This window comes from Canis lupus, chromosome 5 (assembly GCF_003254725.2).
Source record: "Canis lupus dingo isolate Sandy chromosome 5, ASM325472v2, whole genome shotgun sequence".
NCBI lineage: Eukaryota > Metazoa > Chordata > Mammalia > Carnivora > Canidae > Canis > Canis lupus.
The window spans coordinates 26,574,693-26,592,477 of NC_064247.1; the positions used below are offsets into that span (position 1 = coordinate 26,574,693).

Below are 17,785 nucleotides of genomic sequence, written 5' to 3' on the forward strand. Positions count from 1 at the left end.
AGCCATCAACATCAGGTAAGATCCTCCACCAGCAAAAAAAAATCCAGCCTGCTAAAATCTGAGCTAAAAGCTCAGATGATGGTTAGCATTTTTTAGGAATAAAGTCTTTCAAAATTAACATATACACATTTTTTTAGACATAATGGTATTACACGCTTAATAGACTACAGTATAGCATAAACATAACTTTTATATGCATTGGGAAACCAAAACAGTAACCTGACTCTCTTTATTGAGGTGTCTGGAAATGAACCAGCACCACCTCCGAGGTATGTCTGGATATGGAGATGAAATGAAAACAGGACATAGAAGAGATATCTGCACTACCATGTTTTTGCAGCAGTACTCACAATACTTAAGATATGGAAACAATCTAAGTATCCAACAACAGATAAATGGATAGAGAAGATGTGGTATATGTATATAGTAGAATAATACTCAGCTGTGAAGAAGAAACCCTACCATTGAGACAATACGGATGGACTTTGAAAGCCTTATGCTAAATGAGCTTGGCCAGAGAAAGACAAATACTATATGATATCACATATATGTGTAATCTTAATTTTAAAAATCCTCATAAGAGCAGGAGAAAAGAATAGTTGTTACCAGGGGATGGAGGGTAGAAAAATTTGGGTGATGCTGTTTAGAAATACAAACTTGTGCCCAGTAGATACATAATTGCTAGAGACACAAGGCACAGAATAGGGATTATAGGCAATAATTCAGTATTGTTAATTTCAAAGCTGCTAAGAGACTTCACTTAGTTGTTTTTGTCATAAAGAAGAAGTGGTGATGATGGGAATGATAGAGATGGTAGGGAATGCTACGGTGGTGATCATATTGCAATATACAAGGGTCTTAAGCCAACAGTTGAAACACCTTACACATTATGATATGTCAATTATGTCTGGATAACATCTTAAAAATCACTATATGTGTTATTTTTTATTATTACTACGGTTTGTTAATACATAAAAATATTTTTTCATTTGAGTTTCTTTCCATTCCTTTTCCATCAGCCATTAGGTGTATATGTTTCTCATTCTTTGGTTTTCCTATTGTTTTTTCTTTTGTTTTCTGATTATATATACATATATCTTACGATTGTATTTATCCATTTATCTTTGTATTTTCTTGTATTGCTCCAGAATCATCTCAATATTTGGATATTGGATTCTATTTTTGATTGTTTTATTTTATATTTAATTAATTGGAACTTGTGGTTTATCTTTGAAGGTGTAGTCAGTGATACACTAACTTGTCTTTAATGACTGAAAAAAGTGTTAATATAAGAATGTAAATGGCCAGATAAAAACTAATATATTTCTGTGATCAAAATATTTACTTTTCAGCAAAAATATAAATAAAAGAACTTGCAGCTTTAAGTCACACCCTAACTTTAGGGGAAATCATCTTAAAACTCCATAGTATCAGGTCTGAATTTGTATTATGTTTAATTATTTCTTCATTTTCAGGTACTGTTACACATCCAACAATTAACACCTTTCAGGTGGAAAAGGCTAAGTGAAGGTGCAATCTTAATCAATGATTTCCCCACACTATTTAATTGCATTCAAGGAAGTTAAAAATTATGTTTGCTTCACAGCTATGGGAAGTACCAGCCAATGCCTTAAATAAACCTCATTTCACATTCATACGAACACATACACTCTCTTTTTCATAATGAAATAGAATCCTTAATCAACATGTAATGGATACACTCTGATTTGAAATAAAGAAGAGCTTTACTTTAAAATCATACAGGTACATATTCTAAAGTCTCTAATTGTCTCCAAGGATCTGTGAACTTTCAAAAGCAACTTCAAAGCAGTTATAATATGGATACTTATCTTGCAGCATTTCCATGCATATAAACACACTTGCACTGTAATTAAGAATGAACTCATTCAACAAATAATGGTGAACATCATCTACTGTGTGCCAAGCACGGCACTGAGCAGAGAAGGTATGTTTGTAGGCCAGTAAGTTAAGAGAAAAGGAAGAAAAGCATCTCAGCATGGTGTGTTTTAAACCCTAAGATAAGGATGACCAGAGCATGACAAATTTTCACAGACAAAAGATGCCTAATTCAGTCTTAGGGGATTAGGAAAACTCTCTATGACAGTCTTCAAAATGAAACAAAAAATGGGAATAAACCCCACTAGAAGTGGGAAAGAAGTTTTACAAAGTATAAGGAATAATGTGTGCAAGGTCCAGAGTCAAGAAAGAACATGATAACTTCTTCAGGGGTTTTCTAAGTAATTCAAAATGACTGGAACTCAAAGGGATTGGGAGTCATTGGGAAGCTGGAAAATGAGCAGGTGTCTATTCATGAATGTTGTCTCATGCCTTCCTGAAGAATTTGACTTTGCTCTGAAAATAAAGAGAAGCTGATACAGATTTGCATTTTTGTGTTTTTAGGAGATCCACTGGAGAGGAGCCAGATCAGACACAGGAAAACCGGAGAGGAGGTAATGCATTGGTCTCCACAAGAGGCAATGGTGGCCTAAACTAAATGTCAGTGGGAATTACAAGAAAAGTATAGTTTCAGGACAGAGCTGACTTATCATTTTGAGTGCTTGGATTTTGGGGGTGAAGAGGAGAGAGGAGTTGAGGATGGTACCCCAGCTCTGACCACATGGGTAAACATATTCTTTGAAAATTTGCCAGCATCTAATTGTCACATGGGATTAGAGCTTCTTCTTTGGCAGTGAGGCTTAAATATGGAGGGAAGTAATTAGGTCACCTGGGAGTGAGACTAGTAATAGGAACAATCTACTGTGGTTTAGGAAGATGTGCCTGGCATCAGCCTGCAATTGCCAAAGCAACTGTGTCACTAAGTAAAGAAGACAAAGACGGTTTGGTAAAATTCTGGAACCCACCTAAGGTTTCAAGTGTTATACCAGAAATGAGCTGACTCATTCCCCTCTGTGTCTGCATTTATATAATTAATGCATCATACCAGGTCAGTGGTTGCAAAAATGTTTTTGCCACTGTGAGCTGTGTCATCCTCTCAGAGGGACAATTCCAGGAGCGGCTACCTGCACTCCTCCTGCATTGCCAGCATCCTATGACAGACCATCACATCTCTACGCTTTGTTAGGCAGTATATGAAACGCATGGATTTAGAACATTTATCCATTTGTTCACTCAGCAAACATTCACTGAGTGTCCCGTTAGGTCCTAGGCACTGTTATAGGCATTGGGAATAAAATAGTGAATAAAACAGAGTTTCCACCTTCACAGAGCTTTTGCTGGTTGAAGACAGACAATAAACAAATATTCCAGAATATGGAGAGCAATAAATCACGGTAAGAGGAGAGGGAAGTATGGGCAGGGGTGGACAGCTGCACAATTTCTAATGTAGGGAGGGTGGTTATGATGATCCTCTTTGATGAGATAATCTTCCAGTTGAGGGAAGGGTCAAGGGAGTGAGCCACGTGGATATCCATGGGACAAGCATCTCAGGAAGGAGTAGCAAGTGCACAGATTCTGCAGGATCAACGCAGGAGCATACTCCTACAGTCACTGAACAGCAAGAGATTTTATTGCGCACCAACTATAAATATACTAGGGTGTGTGCACAGTTCAGCAAGGAAAACAGAGTTACATACACTCAGCCCTGGCCCTCGTGGAATGTATGCTTAGATACAGGAGATGAAAGAGGTAGAAAGAAGAGGATTTTGATATAAAGAGAAGGTCATGGTATCACTTCTGGCAGCTTGGATTGTGAAACCAAACAGTGCTCCAGGATGGCAGCAGCAGCATACGCCAATGCTGCATCCACACCTGAACAACCCAGGAGGTCAGTGGCACCTGAAGTTAGGGTCAAGCTCAAATGTCATTACGATCATGGGATGTGATCTTGTCTCAGCATCGCTTGTTTCCTGAATGATTCTATCAACCTTCCTTATGGGTTCTTTAAAATCAAATAGCAGGAGCACCTGGGTGGGGCAGTCGGTTGAGTGATGACTCTTGGTTTCTGCTTGGGTCATGATCTCAAGGTTGTGGGATCAAACCCTGCATGGAGCTCAGTGCTCAGCACAGTGTCAACTCCTCCCCCCCACCCCCCACGAACTTGCTCTCTCTCTCTCTCTCTCTTTAATGAAAAAATTAAAAAAAAAAAACTTTAAAAAAACAAAATCAAATAGCAAGTTTGGAGCACCCAGAACAGGGTGCAGGGAAGCTGTCTGCACACACAAAGCATGTAGGAAGAGACAGGGTCTGCCCTGAAGGTTTTCTGAATGAACAGATCACTGGAGAGAAAATAAATGCCCAGAATGTAAGTGATATTCATGAATACCTAAGTCTTGACCATTCGGGCAGTAATATAAGGGAAGAAAGGCAGCCAGGTGTTTTGGGGGGGAAGCTCGTGCACATGGGCAGACAACAGGATGTGGCTGCGAGGAAGTCAGGTGGACCGGTGCAAGCAGACCCCGCTGACAGGGCACCAGCAGGAACTGGGTGGCCCTTCTGGGCGAGGATTTGGGGCTGACTTCACATCTAAATGGACGCCCTTTGATCAGCAGCATGTTCTGCGAGTAGCAGTCGCAGCTGCAAAATCAAAGAATGGTCTTGGCATGTGCAGAGTGAAAGGGCCTGTTGTGCACAAATCAGACTGGCTGCCACACCTGCGCGTGGACCACAATGCGCGTCCGGTGTCACCACCAAGCGCGGCGGTGGATGGCCCGACAGGCACATGGTGCCCACCCTCGTTTCCAAGGATGCCGTTTGTGCACGCTCTGCCGGCTTTCTGGCGGAGGACACACAGAGAAGTTTTCCTGGGTCTCGCTGCGGTTTACTGTAGGCCGGGATTATGCCCACATTGATTTGATCAAAGATGCCCCTTGCTGTTCATTGTGAATTGGGTCCACGTTACTAGGGAAACGGACGCATGTCTGAGCCTTGGCGAAAGGCACAGACGGTGAAAATTACCCCTGGCCCCACCTGAGCTCTGCTGGAGCTCACACAAGACGGTTATCTTCATCTGAGGCTTCCCTGTGCATATAAATACAATTGCAGGCAAATGAAGAGATGCCACAGTTTCTCTAAAGTTCTATAAAACTATTCATCCCATTTTGGACACTGTTATAATGCCTTAAACCGTCACGTTAATAATTTTCATTACAGTAACTTAACATTCATATAACTAAATTATATTTTATGGTTCTGAAGCTCATTAAAAACTTCATTTATTTCCACATGCTATCAACAGGAATGCTAAATGAAAAACAGCTGCTGGGCATTAAATCAGTGTCATGTCAGCAGATACTTCCACACAGATGGATTCATTTTCCTTATTTCTAGAAGGATACATGATTTCTAGAATGATATTGCTTTATTTCTAGAATGTGAGACACACAAGGAACTGCCTCGTCTACATCACCCCCGCTACAGCCGCCCCTCCCCTCAGTCCGCGGGCCCTCATAGCCTGACCAGCTGAATGTGCAGATGAATGAATGAGCACAAGTGTTTGATTCCAAACAATTGAGATCATCTTGTGAAGGAACGTTCAAGTTGGGGAGTATTTCACAGAGGTTCATAAAGCACTGGGCATTCTGCTTCTCTGAAGCACATGCTTCCTGACCGTCCCCAAAATGCTGTCCTTCCACCTTCGTCCTACCTCCAGGCTGGCTGAGTCCCTCCTCTTTCCAGGTTGATTGTAGCCTAAGGTTTCTTAACCTATTTTTCTTGAGTGAAACACAAGAGTCCTAAAATTGAAGCCAAAATTGGTAAGCAAATGTGTATTTGGGCATTTTTCTAGAACCAAAGAGAGCGCCTGTAGCTTTTATCAGTTTTTCAAAGGGATGCTGTGTTCTAACACAGGTTAATGACCGTCTTTAGGTGCCTTTTCATGCATCACCAAAAAGTCACTCACTGTGTTCTAAGGGCTTGTTTTAGTTTTTATTTTTCCAGAAAATAATAAAGTAATAAGTATGCTAGAAAATAGAAACAATAGTTATCTTAGAATATGAACTATGTTAGCAGGAAAATGCTACTCTTTTATCTGTCAGATACTGCATTTTATGCAGAATAAAATAAACTTTAAAAAGTCCTCATCAGGGGGATTCCTGGGTGGCTCAGCGGTTTAGCACCTGCCTTTGGCCCAGGGCATGATCCTGGAGTCCCCGGATCGAGTCCCACATCGGGCTCCCTGCATGGAGCCTGCTTCTCCCTCTCCCTGTGTCTCTGCCTCTCTCTCTCTCTCTCTCCCTCTGTCTTTCATGAAAAAATAAATAAATAAAATCTTTAAAAAAGTCCTTATCAGATGTGAGCATATCAATAAATTAAATTTTAGTAGAAAGTAGTATCTTGCAAACTATAAGTGCTTATATTACCAAATTTTAAACACCTTTACTGCACAAAATTCATTTATACATTCTGAGTGCATCTAGGAAACCCACAAGTATGATATAATGACTGTGTACAGTAGGACTATTTGCACATTAGAGACACAGAGTTTGACTCTTCATATATACCATGGCCCTGCCTTGTCATCAGGCTGAGTGGTGTACATCAAACTAGAGGAATAGGAGAGCTGGGCACACCCTGATCCTCAGAGGTGTCGTCAGCTGGTGGAGACAGGCAATCAGTGCTAATGGGAAGTGAAAAGTCTTACTCAGAGGGCGCACCAGAGGCCTTGGATGAACCAAGGTCAAGTACCTAACAAGTATCTGGGGCTTGGAGGCAGTTTCACAGATGAAGCACCTCCTGTGTAGCCAGTGTGAGTAAACCAAGAGAGAGGGATGTGGAACAGAGTGAAAAATCAATGCACCAGCAGCCGAGACAGCCAATATCAACATCCAGACATGTCAGAGAGATTGGCTCCTTTGGGGAACTAGAGAGTTCATCAGGAGAACTGAATGCCAAAGGGTTCGGTCTTTTAGGTCATTTAACAGAGTTTACTTGTCCTTCATTCAGAGGGCAATGGGATCTACTGAAGACTTCAAACCAGACAATGCATAACTGGAGACAAGAAGGCAACGCTCTCTGACATTGAAAGTGTTTACAAGTTCATGGCTTAGCAAAATAGGTTTGAATATATTTCAGGCCTCTAGAATTTGGTTTCCAAAGTCTTTAGGTTTAAGAAATGGCTTCTAGCCAAAAAGTAAGTCTAAAAAAATCTACACTAATTTCTCATTTCCTCTCAAAGAAACGACCATTCTTTGTCAGGAAATAAAAACAAATAAATATAATTATAAAGAATAGAGGGACTTTATGACGGGGCTCCAAACATAGTCATAGATTGGTTTGCTACAGGTTAGGAAAGAAACACTGATTAACTTGCCAGTCTTTTCAGACTGAGGTAAGAAAAATGGGAGAAGCAAGACAAGAAAAGACAGCCCTATCTCCGTTGCCTGAGGATAAAAATATAAGCACCTCAGCAAGAAGAGGGAAGAAGGCAACACAGAGGAGCAGCAGTGACCCTGGCCATGGAGCCATCCCAGGGTCTGAGGAAGGCTGATAGAACAGAGACCGCCAGACGGTGTCAGAGCAGAGGTGAGAATAGCTGGAAATATATGGCAAGCATACGAGGTTGTAACTGGGCTTTTTAATAACAAGACAATATAAAACCAAACTGAAAAACCTAAGATGCCAATGTAGTGTTTTGCAAGGTAATGCAGAGGGGGGAAACATGTAAAACTTTTAAAAAGATTTTTCAGTCCAAATTAAACAAACAGACAACATGTTAGCCTGTAAAAGTTAAAGCAGTCGTCAGAGTTTGATTGTTGGAGAAAAGGTGTGATAAAGCAAGATGTGCTCAGAACTGCTCCTTAGCTGTGCACCCCTGGGCAAGTTATTTTATTAACTTTAGTCCTTAGATTCCACATCTGTTTAGATTTTTGTGATGTAGTAACTGGCTGGTTCCCATTTTTCATACAATACTTCTAATTATCAAAATAGAACTGTTAAATAGAGCCTATTTTCAGATAAGAAAATTAAATTTAATATAAGATAAATAATTTACTCAAGGTTAGAAGTAAAAAAAAACTTCTTACAAAAATTGTTTTTAAATATATAAATACATAACACAGAGTATCTTATTTATGTATAAGATTACAACATTCTATTTAAGACATAGTTAATATAATCCTTCAATTTTATTAATTTAATTGACAAAACATAAAGATAAAAGTAGTTTCCAAAGTCCGTGGGTGCTACCACTTATAAAAATGCTTTATAATTCTAAAGAGGGCTCTAAATTGAACTCAGAAACAAACACCATAGATAATATAAATAAGAGTTAGCTCAAAGTTTGACTCTTTTCAGTAACCTAATCAAATACAAACTTCAGGAGACACGGATTTCTACCTGTCTTGTCTGGGATGTATCTTCCATAGTGCCTCAGAAGTATATTTGGCATACAGCTAGCTCTCAATAAATATTTTCTGAGTAAAGTAGTTTTTTTAGGCAGTTAAATTTTAGGTTCTTAGATGGTAGAACACTATGCAGACATTGGATCAGCCTAGAGTTAGAGAGTCTTTCACCAGGAGAAGGAAAGGGTAAAAAGCAGTGAATGTACAACACAGAGTATTATACAGCAGTTAGAAACCAGGGCCCCTCCGTCTGGGTTAGAGGTCTGCAGGAACATGCTTCTGGAGGGAAGAGAGAAAGAACAAAAGAGGGAATGAGGAAGGAAGGAAGTACTACATACTGTAGTACTTAGGATTTACAATGAACAAGCCCTAAGCTAGCATTTAGAAAACAGAGGAGTGTAATCCCATGCTCAGAAGAAAACCTGCAAAGTCTTCAGAGTATGAAGTGTTAACACACAGGAAGAAATGCCAGATTCTCTGGCCATCAGGGAAATCGTGTCTCTAGGAAGATTTACATCCTCTCTTCTTTATGTTCTAGATTTTAAAAAATACGTAGACTGCTCTACAACCAAGCATTTAAGAAGGGCGCTTGTGATGAGCCCTGGGAATTCTATGTAAGTGCTGAATCACGAAATTCTACTCTCCAGACCAATATTACCCTACATGTTAACTAACTAGAATTTAAATAAAAACTTGAAATATGGGCAGCCTGGGTGGCTCAGCGGTTTAGCGCCGCCTTCAGCCCAGGGTGTGATCCTGGAGACCCAGGATCGAGTCCCACGGCGAACGCCATGCATGGAGTCTGCTTCTCCCTCTGCCTGTGTCTTTGCCTCTCTCTCTCTCTTAATGTCTCTCATGAATAAATAAATAAAATCTTTAAAAAAATTAAAAACTTGAAATACAACGAAAAACATTTTAAAATTTTTCTCTATTTTTAAAATCAAAACCACTGATTTTTTTTAATAGCTATTTTTAGAAATTCTAAACCCCAAGAAATGTTTTTCTTTTCCCTTGGCCAGATGTCATCTACACTTCTTTGACACTGATCAGATGCAAGGATGAAGTCATAAATAATATTTTTGTAATATACACAAGTAGTTCAGTTTGTAGGAGTGTCAGTAGCAAACTTTATCATTAGTTCCATTTTTACTCTTTTCCTTTTTCAAATGATGATTTGATTCTGGTGCTTTATTTTACTTAGTTATGATTTTTAATCACTGGCTGATTGAAAATATTTTTAAAAACCCCAACCTATTAATATTAAGAACATAAATGGTAAAAAAAACATAAATGGTACAGAAATAGCTGAACCTTAGAAATCCATGCCCTCAGTGAACTCAGAGACAAATAATGACCAAGTTATTTAATAGCAGAATACTATGAATCTAGAATCTAAGGTATGTTTAATTTTTTTTTCAAGAAGCACAATATACGAAAAATGCTATAATCTTTTGCATGTTTCATGTATATTTATATTTCAGTAATCCTCAAGACTATATTATTTAGCTGAAAGAAAAAACATTATAAATTAGCTTAGTGATTTATATTAAATTATTTGCATTATCTCATAAATGAGAAATTATTCTTGATATGGTACAGATGAGATCATTGCATTTTTGGACAATGGCCATGTGTGCACTGACTTACGGAATGCAAAGCCTCCAGTTTCAGAATTCTATACCTCTTGGGGTTAAAATTGAAAGCTGAAATAATGAGTTACCAAAATATCATGTAAAAGCATAGTTAGACAAAAGGCTCTTTTGAGCTTAGCAGCGAAATGGGTGTGAGATTCTATCCTTTTGATTTAGATTTCAAAGGGACATGTTAAGATAGATTTCTCCTGAATCCCTCTTATGTGTTACTTACATTTGAAAACAGTACTACACCCCAAAGGGAGGGGGCTACAGAAGTTTAGAGCAACTGCAAATGTTTTCCTGAATGTCCAACTTGTCCCAGTCCATAAGATATCCCCCCAATCGTACTGGCTGCCTTGAAGGCTGAGGCTCCACTGAAGTTGAAGTGTTTCTAATAATAATGTTTACAATGGTGCTTTAAACCTAAAAATCACTCATCAAAAGCCATCTGCAGGGGGGTTCTTCGTTTGTTTTCTTTTTCTTTTTTTTTCAGAACAAGTGATTACATAGCTAATATTCCTGGCACAGATCGAACCCAGGAGAGCTACTCAATAAATGATGACTATCCTTCTAGTTTTCATCATAATATCATCAACACCATCAAATTTAAACATTCCTGAGATTCTGTTACATCATAGGGATGGGCTACCCTTTAATTAGGTCAAAATTAAGTTGCCTGATCACTCAGTTTGTATTGATTTTAGATACTATCTTTAATACGTGGCCTTATAATATAGTGATATGTATTTATATGTCTATTGTTTAACATGTGCTGAAATTTTTAAATACATTTCAATAGAAAATAACAATTCATTTAATCATCTACATCGTCCTACAATGTGATACTATTATTTTCCTCCTTTTACAGATGATGAAATTGAAGCACAGTGTTTTAGGGCTAACTTTGAATTAAATCGAGCAAAGTGTTTGTTATCCAGACATCTTTGTAGAATTCAAGTTTGCTTTTCATATGAAAAATTTAATTTCTCCTGGCTAACATATACAAAGGGAATAGGCTGTATTTCTTATTTCTTTACAAGAAATCTCTTATTCTATATTGTTTTTATTTTCCATATTTAAACACCACTCCCTGGAAGTTTGTTTTATTTATTGTTTCTTTTTTTAAGATTTATTTATTTATTCATGAAAGACACAGACTGAGAGAGAAAGAGGCAGAGACATAGGCAGAGGGAGAAGCAGACTTCTCGCAGGGAGCCTGATGCAGGACTCGATCCCAGATCCCAGAGTCACGACCTGAGCCAAAGGCAGGTGCCCAACCGCTGAGCCATCCAGGTGTCCCTTATTGGGTTTTTTATTGCTCAATGTTGTCACCCACAGCAGGCATACAACACTCTATCTGGTCTGTTGTAACTTACAGAAATCTGTACCCCTGAATCACGCCTGCCTGCATTGCTCAGCAGGCTAGACTTAAAGAGCTAACTTACTAGTAAACTAACCAACTAACTAGAGAAATAAAAACTCTTAATAAACAGGGAGGAGGTGATTTTCCCATCATCTGTCTCAGCTCCATGGGTGTTTACTACGCAGTCAGTACAAACTGTCCAGGAAGCATCTGATTTTGCTTATTCCCCTTGAGGTTCCAGTACCTCACTTCCTGACCTCCCACTCCCTGCCCTTGCTGTCCAAGGGTGGTACTAATGTCTGGTGACGGTGACATCATCGTGCTGCCCCCCAGGAAAAGTCTCTATTTATATCGCAGGGCTGATTTTAAAAAGTCCTTAATGTTGAAGAGAATTCATACAATCAGTACTTGTCAATAAGAGAACGGTAACAGTGGCTCCTTCCTGACACAGACGCACACGCCTACACCTACACACACTCGCACAACCTCCGAAGAGAGCCCCGTTCTGACTAATCTCCATATAAACCTCAGGATTCAAAGGCAAGTTCAACATTCTCCTTTCAAAGATGAGGAAATAAAAACTGAAAATAAAACCCACACACGCTCACAGAGAAAAGAGGAAGACTGACTGGAAAATTAATTAACCCACGTAGTTTAAATATTTAATCTGGAAGTTGATTATGATTTTTTAATAACTTTGCCTTTATTAAAAATGACTAGTATCTGGGATGTGATTTTTTTTTTTTTTTTTACATCTCTGGCAAAGGTCACTGGGATCAATGTCTGGTCTTGGCAAGAAAGTGATGACCCACGGTGGGTGGGTGGATATTCTCAAAGCTCCCGAACAGAGCACACACATTTTATCTTTTTTTTTTTTTTGAGATACTTACATACTTCTATTGTTTTAAACATCCCGATCACAGAAGTTGTGAGAATATTGTGGTTATGGTAAGCTTTCTGTTCACCTCCAGTCCCCTTACCTGGAACCCTTGTTTTAGGAAGACCCTTTTTCTGTTGGCAGTCCAATTCGGACCCTCTCTCCCCTAACTCTATCAAGAGTAACCCCATCATCATTTGTCAATTTCCAAGGGGATGGAAGTGACAGATTGCTCCTTAATGTAGGAACCCACACAGCAAATTTTACCACACAAGCATTGCAGACTAATCAAATGTTAAAGCTGCCCCAAATTGTTAGGTCCTTATAAAAGGGGAAAGTAGCTTCTATCAGCAAGTAACCATGAGCTGGGTTAAGAAAAATCATGTCAATACTATTAAATATAAGGGCAAGCTAAGTGTAAACTTGCCAACGGCAGGAGCAATGGGGTTGCCATGGAAATCAGGGTGTATGCTGCTTCCGATAGGGCAGAAAAACTATGGGATCAAGGGACATGGAAACACTGCATTTCTTCCTTCTCTCTCAATCTTCCACTGCCTCTCTCTGACTTTGAAGAAAAAAAAAAAAAAAAAAAAGAAGGATTGGCACTAGGAGAAAACACCAGTAAAATGATTCTCCTGCTAGGGATAGCAGAAGGTTGCTCTAGATAAGGGGGTTAGCCAAGGTGCAGGGATAAGCACTAATCACAAACTTGTAGCCCAGGAGCTGCTGGCAGAAATGTGATGGCTCTTCACTGAGGATCACCCAAGCTTCAAAGTGAAGAAACGACCATGCTTCCCGGAGCCTATAGTGGTCACAACCTGGTTCTGGGTTGCCTGCATGAAAGGGTTATTGCCACAGGACTGGCTGACACTTAGGAGAAGGAGAGAGAATAAAATCATAATAAAGGTGTAACCAGACTACTACTTTTAATTAGAAAACTAAGTATTCTGGTTCAATGTTTTGAAAAAAAAACTTGTTCTTAAAGGTGAATATTATTTTGATGTCTATCATGACCTACTTTTGTAAATTATAGGGTGACACCTTAGCAAGACAACACACTTAAGAAAATGATTATGAGGGCAGCCCCCGTGGCTCAGCAGTTTAGCACCGCCTTCGGCCCAGGGTATGATCCTGGAGACCCGGGATCAAGTCCCACATCGGGCTCCCTGCATGGGGCCTGCTTCTCCCTCTGCCTGTGTCTCTGCCTCTCTCTCTCTGTCTCATGAATAAATAAATAAAATTAAAAACAAAAAAGAAAATGATTATGAAAAAAATGAGAAAATGATTATGACACAGAATTTTAGAAGCTTATTTACAGAACAAAATTCAGTTTAATTCACAATCATGTGGTTTTACAGGAGAATTGAGACACCAAATACTGTGTCATAAGTAGGGTCAGGAAGGACATATACAAGTTAATCACTTTCCAGGGGCATTTGTTTTGGAGTAGGGAGCAGAGCCTTGACTTTTTTGCCTAAGGAAACAGTCAGGGGGGCAATGGGACTCAGAGAAAGCCACTGAAGCATTTTTGTTGTCTCTTAAATGTAATAGAAGTGTCATTTCATAGATTCCTCCTTTTGCTCAATGAAGATGTCTTCAATTTAACCAAATCCCACCCCCTTTGGGCCTTCAACCAAATAACCATGAGTAATGGCTGAAACACTTAGTATCTTCACCATAAAATACATTTATCAATTTAAAATAGCAAATAATCTTGTGTTTTCTTGGCTAGAACTTATAAGGGAGAATCTAAACATCTATTTTCTATCTCCTTACCTAACACACTTTCTCTCTCTCTTTGGCACTTGTTGTTCATCTGCCTCGAATATTCTTGCCACAATTAATCTACTGAGTAAGTCATTCTTTGGGTGTCAGCTTGCTTGTCCCCTCATTGGAAACATCTTCCATGATTACCTAGACTAGGTTACCGATAGAAACAGCATCTGAGCCTTCTTCTTCCTAGCACCACCATCTTCGCTAATGATCTATCATCTAACATCTATCTGTATGTTATGTGTTTGCTATCTACCTCTCTGCTAATGCCTTTCTCATAGCAGATGTGTAGACACAACTCTGTTGAAGGAATAATGAGTGAAATGTAAGCACTGTGAGAACACAACTCTCTACTCCATTAAGTACTGTGTCACTTGGCACAATCCTGTTGCATATTCATAGATTAATGCATATTGTTGAACCTATGCATTTCCTATTCAATTTTATTTTCATCATATTTTTTCATTCCTCTGGACCCTGAAGACTTATAAAATACACTAGTTACCATACATTTTACACACACACACACACACACACACACACACACACACACACACATATACATATTTATGGGAGAGAGAGAAAAAGAGGTTTGACATTGGAAAGAAACGTACGGTAACTATAAAGTTCCTTCATAAGGCTTTTCTTTCTTTAGCGCTGCACATGAAACCATTCTTGGATGATGATTAAAAACTTCACTTATTTAAAAACAAATGCTTCCATTGATGCTACTGATGAAAATGAAGAGAAAGCAAAGAGAACTACAAAATTGATAAATGTGACTTTATAGACACAGATAGAAACATTAAGGATCAGCTGTATTCCACTGCAGTTCAAGAGGAAAAGCAGGCATGGCAGTGATAGTGAACATCTGGAGTCTGGAAATGTGTTAGTATGCCGCTGCCTGACTCGGAGCCCTCTCAATACCCACAGCCCTGCTTTTGTATTGGCCTCTCTCACCTACCAGACAGCTGTACCAGAGGTCACCATCACCCCTGAGAACTACTGCACCCTCCAAGAAGACTTTATTTCCTGAGATCACAGTCATTCTCCAGGTTTGGAAACTTAGTTATCATTGATTCTTCAATTGCCAAGTCTCCCATAATGTATTAATTGCAAGTCATCCCGATGTGTCAAGATTCACAACTATTTGAAGACCTGGGCACTATTTCCCCTTCTTCACTCTGCCTTTCTGTTTCTTCCTCAGGGGTAACTCCCCTAGCACTATCTCTCCAGTGATTCAGGCATACCCTCGAGATGTTGTGGGCTTGGCTCCAGAACACCACAATTAAGAGAATATTGCAATGAAGTGAGTCAAATTAATGTTTTGGTTTCTTAGTGCTATATGTTGTATCTACGTTATACTGTAGTCTATTAAGTGTGCAACAGTATTACATCAAAAAAGCCCAATGTTCATACCTTGCTAAAAAATACTAACATCATCTGAGCCTGCAGTGAATCACGATCCTCCTGCTGCTGGAGGGTCCTGCCTCAGTGCTGGTGGCTGCCAACAGGTCAGGGTGGGGGCTGCTGAAAGTTGCGGGGGAGCTGTGGAAAGTTCTCAAGAAGACAACAATGAAGTGCACTACATTGATCCACTCTTCTTGTTGAGAATGGTTGGTTTAAGGGAATGTTTTGGCTGGTTTGATCTGCTATCCAGGCCACTGGAACTTTCTCCCTATCAGCAGTAAGGCTGTTTAACTTTCTTTCTCTCTCTCTCTTTCTCTCTCTCCAAAGAGAGAGAGAGCAAGTGGGGAGCAGCAAAGGGAGAGAGAGAATCTGAAGCAGACTTCACACTGAGCACAGAGCCTGACAGGGGTCTTGATCTCAAACCCTTGACATGATAACCTGAGCCTAAATCAAGAGTAGGAAGCTTAAGTGACTGAGCCACCCAGGTGCCCTAAGTCTATTTCACTTTCTTACCATTCATGTGTTCACTTGAGTAGCACCGTTAATTTCCTTCAAGAACTTGCTCTTTGCATTCACAACTTGGCTAACTGTTTGTCACAAGAGGCCTAGCTTTCAGCCTATCTCCACTACCAACAAGCCTTCCTCACTGAGCTTAATTGTCTCTACTTTTTGTTGAAAGCTAGAGACATGCCATTCTTCCTTTCACTTGAACAGTTAGAGGCCACTGTAAGGTTATTAACTGGTACAATTTCAATATTGTTGTATCTCAAGGAGTAGGGATGCCCAGTGAAAGGGAGAGAAATGGGCTAACGGTGGGTGGGTGCAGCAATCAGAACACACATAGACTTCACATATTAGTCTGATGTCTTATATGAGGGTAGTTTGTGGCACCCCAAAATCATTAGTATAGTAACACCAAAAATCACTGATCACAGATCACTCTAACAAATACAATAAAATAAAAAAAATGTCTGAAATATTGCAAGGATTACCAAAATATAATGCATAGATACAAAGTGAGTGAATGCTGTTGGTAAAATGGAGCTAAGAGATCTGCTGATTGCAGAGTTGCCACCAACCTTCAATTTGTAAAAAACTCAGTACCAATGCAGTGCAATAAGGCAACGCGCAATGAGGCAACGCGCAATGAGGCAACACACAATAAAATAAGGTATGCCTGGGTGATGTTATCTGCCTTCCACCTGTAGCACACCTGGAGTTGTGGACACACAGGAGGGCCAAACATGTTAGTACTACTACTAACAGACAATTGTTGCCTGCTCTAGTACGCTCCAAGATCCTCAGCCCAAAGTTATATCGTATTTGAATATTTATTTCACAGCACTTAACAGTGCCTTGTCCATAGGGGAAAGCAACAAATATGTTGATTCTTGTATGCTGACTCTTCATAGTGCTTCTCAAGGTCCTTGTTTTTTTCTCCCTCCCCATCTCTTCCTCCCCATCTCTTTCGTCACTACTTTGCTCTGACTTTCCTGCATTTCTCTCCTAAGCTTCAATTCTATTTCTCAGCTTTTGGTGTCTTTTCTTACTGCTTTCTGCCTAATATTCATACCATCACCTTGTTCATTTAAAAAAAATGTTCAGTTTATGTGACTTTTCTGAATTAAAGGCCTTTGTTTTCTATCGTGCTAGTGCTACATTCATTTAACTCTCTAGAATCTTCACAATCCGGTCACCATTGACCTGCAGATCGGGCATTTCTGCTTTTTCTGCCTGGAATCTGTAGCAGGTTATATTTTCTTTCCCAGTTTTCCTGATGCACACTGTGCTTTCTCACCTTCACATGGTTGTTAGTGCTTCTCTTTCATCTTACTCCCATTCTCAATCCCATCTAATCCATCTTGAAACTTTTCTGATAACATATAAGACATAATTTTCCATACATGGCTCCTCTGTCTTATGTCATTAAGAATTACTAGCAGACAAATTTATGACTTGCTTGTCTTTATATACTTTATAGTCACCACAACTCTTCTGTTGGGATGGATTATAAGAGAGCACTGATATTTGACTGTGTTTACCTTTAAAATGGCAAGTCCATATGGTTTAACATAATATTGTGGTGTTACCACAGAGCCAGTTTGGCAGTGACTTCAAGCCAGGTGCCAAGTCTGGTAGTTTGATCACAAATTTATTTTAGGTTTATATTTTATTTTGAAAATCAGAGCTTTGGCTGCGAACCTCCCTCACTTTAATGAAGTGCCATTTCATTCTGAGGATAGACAAACTGTAGCATATTTCAACATCCTGGCTGAGTAAAGAAGTGGAATACTCTTTAATCTTTTCTTCTTTTCGTTTCTCTCCTTCCTCCTTCCCTTCCTTTTTTCCATCTTTCCTTTCTTTCTTTTTTTTTTCTTTTTCTTTTGTAGCCAGGATTTTGGTGATAAAA

The 17,785-nt window shown here is 39.4% G+C and overlaps 1 protein-coding gene across 12 annotated transcripts in view; it reads right to left on the minus strand.

The window, feature by feature from the left end:
• GRIA4 (glutamate ionotropic receptor AMPA type subunit 4) overlaps positions 1-17,785 on the minus strand; it is a 372,420-nt gene that overhangs the window by 275,702 nt on the left and 78,933 nt on the right. The gene's annotated exons all lie outside the window — the stretch shown is intronic.